General features: G+C 71.1%; 2 non-coding genes across 2 annotated transcripts in view; both read left to right on the forward strand.

Annotated features, from left to right (window-relative positions):
* Positions 1-661: 661 nt before the first annotated feature.
* On the forward strand, positions 662-811 carry LOC124243136 (5.8S ribosomal RNA). The gene has a single exon (XR_006889631.1). It is a non-coding gene; the product is annotated as a 5.8S ribosomal RNA (ribosomal RNA).
* A 1,156-nt stretch (positions 812-1,967) lies between these two features.
* The window catches only part of LOC124243105 (28S ribosomal RNA), a 4,693-nt gene continuing 4,159 nt past the window's right edge, over positions 1,968-2,501 (forward strand). Inside the window, exon 1 of the ribosomal RNA XR_006889607.1 lies at positions 1,968-2,501. This exon is cut by the window's right edge and continues 4,159 nt beyond it. This is a non-coding gene — a ribosomal RNA (28S ribosomal RNA).

Here is a 2,501-nt window from a genome sequence, read left to right on the forward strand (position 1 = left end):
CCGCCCGGCGTCGAGGGGGCTGTGGGCGCGGTGGGGTCGTTGGTCGGCGGTGCCTGGTGGTGGGGTTCGGTCACGGGTGGGCAGCGCCGAGGCCTGCGTCTGTCCCCAGGTGGCCACGGGAGGCGTGGGTGGCATCGAGGCGGTGGCCGTGCGGCACTACCTGCTCCGCCTCGTCCGTTTCTTTGGCTTCCCCCATCCAGGTACCTAGCGCGTCCCATCGTGGAGGTTTAAAGACCCCTGGGGGGCCTCGCCCGTCCGCCTTGGGTCGGGGCGGTTGGGCCCGCGGGGAGTCGGGAGGCCTGGCCCTTCTCCCCCAGACTCCGCCTCGCCGGGCCGGGGCGCCGTGCCGCGCTGCGCCGCCGTTGCGGCGGCCGTCGGGAGGGGGCGTCCCCAGCGGCCGTAGTGTTGCCGTGTGCGTGTGCGGGCGTGTGTGTGCCCCCGTGTCCTTGGGCGAGGCGGGACCCCCTGGGCGCCTGTGGGGTGTCCGAGCATGGCCCCGTGGGGCATGTGCCGGATGCCCCGTCGTCCAACCTTCTGACCTCACGGAGTCTGGTCTCGTTGTGTCTTTCTGGCAGGCCGGAGGCACCCTCTGGGGTTGTGCTGTGCCAGGGGTGGGCTCTTCCCCTGCCCTGCGGGGGGACCCCGCCGTTCAAACTCGTACGACTCTTAGCGGTGGATCACTTGGCTCGTGTGTTGAAGACCGCAGCTAGCTGCGAGAATTAATGTGAATTGCAGGACACATTGATCATCGACACTTCAAACGCACTTGCTGCCCCGGATTCCTCCCGGGGCTATGCCTGTCTGAGCGTCGCTTGACGATCAATCGCCCCCGGGGTGGGTGTCGCCTGCCCTGGGGTGCGTGGCTGGGGGTCTCTCGCAGGGCCCGCCCCGGGCCCTCCGTCCCCCTAAGTGCAGATGTGGTGCCCCTCCTCTGCCCCGTGTGCCCACCCCTCCTCCCACGTGCCCTGGCGCCCGGTCATCGGAGGCGTGTGGGGGTCGGTGGCAGCAGCGCCGCAGGGTCCTGGGGTGGGGGCTGCCGCCCGTGACTCGAGGGAGAGACAGACGCGAGAGCTCGCGTCGAGGTGCCTGTGGCCGCCACGGTGCGTTCGGGGGCTCCCTCGTGCCGCACGCGGCCTCGGGGTGGCCGGGGTGGGAACAAGACGGGTCCCGTGGCGGATGGTAAGGGCTGCCGTGTTTGGGGGGCCTGTGTCCGAGCCGCCTGTCTGGTTGCTGCTTGCCCCTGTTGGCAGTCCGTCCCGGTGTGTCCGGCTGGCCCCTTGCCGGTCCGCGGCGCGCCCGGGTCCTGGACCGTGACCCCTCCCTGGCCTCACCCCGTCGGGGTGGCTTGTGCCGATGCCGAGTTGTGTGCAGGGGGCCGTGCCCTGTGTATGCGTGCCCTGGCAGTGACCCGCGGCATGTCGTGGCGTCTGCTGCTGTGCGCCCTCACCCGGGTCATGGCCACGCCGTGCCGTGTGCCCCGAGGCCTGGGTGGGCGGGCGGGTGCCGTGTCCGCCGCCTGACAGGCCGTGGCGGCTTGCGGAGGAGGGGCGGGTGTCGGGAGGCGGTGGGGCGCGTGCGGGTAAGGTCGGCGGTCGGGGGTGACCGCCGGCCCCGCTGTGCCTGCTGCCGCCCCTCCGCCTTCTCCACCGCCTTGCTGTGACACGTCCGCCGTGCGTGTGGTGGCATCCCGCTCCGCCCCCTCCTACCCGGCGGGGCCCCTCGCCCGTGCCGCCGGCTCGTGCCCCCGTCCGCCCGCCCGCGTCTCTCCGCCTGCCCGCTCGCCCGCCCGCCCTCCTTCGGGGGTCAGACGTGGTGGGGGGGCGGGGCGGAAGGCCGGGCGGACGTCGGCCATGGCCTCGCGCGCCCGGGGTCCTCCTCCGCGGCACTCGTCTCTCCGTCGCTCCCCCGCCTCGCTCACGGGCTTCCCGCGCGCGGCGGCCACCGCCGCCGCCGCGCCCTCCGAGACGCGACCTCAGATCAGACGTGGCGACCCGCTGAATTTAAGCATATTAGTCAGCGGAGGAAAAGAAGCTAACCAGGATTCGCTCAGTAACGGTGAGTGAACAGGGAAGAGCCCAGCGCCGAATCCCCGCCCCGCGGTGGGGCACGGGAAATGTGGCGTACGGAAGGCCCACTCCCCGGCGCCGCTCGTGGGGGGCCCAAGTCCTTCTGATCAAGGTCCAGCCCGTGAACGGTGTGAGGCCGGTAGTGGCCCCCGGTGCGCCGGGTCCCAAAGCGGGTGGTAAACTCCATCTAAGGCTAAATACCGGCACGAGACCGATAGTCAACAAGTACCGTAAGGGAAAGTTGAAAAGAACTTTGAAGAGAGAATTCAAGAGGGCGTGAAACCGTTAAGAGGTAAACGGGTGGGCTCCGCGCAGTCTGCCCGGAGGATTCAACCCGGCGGCGTGGTCTGGCCGTGCCGGCGGTCCGGCGGATCTTTCCCGTGCCCCGTTCCTCCCGGTCCCTCCACCGTCCCCCGCCGTCTCCCTCCCCGGGGG

Source organism: Equus quagga, chromosome 7 (genome assembly GCF_021613505.1).
Source record: "Equus quagga isolate Etosha38 chromosome 7, UCLA_HA_Equagga_1.0, whole genome shotgun sequence".
Taxonomy (NCBI): Eukaryota; Metazoa; Chordata; class Mammalia; order Perissodactyla; family Equidae; genus Equus; species Equus quagga.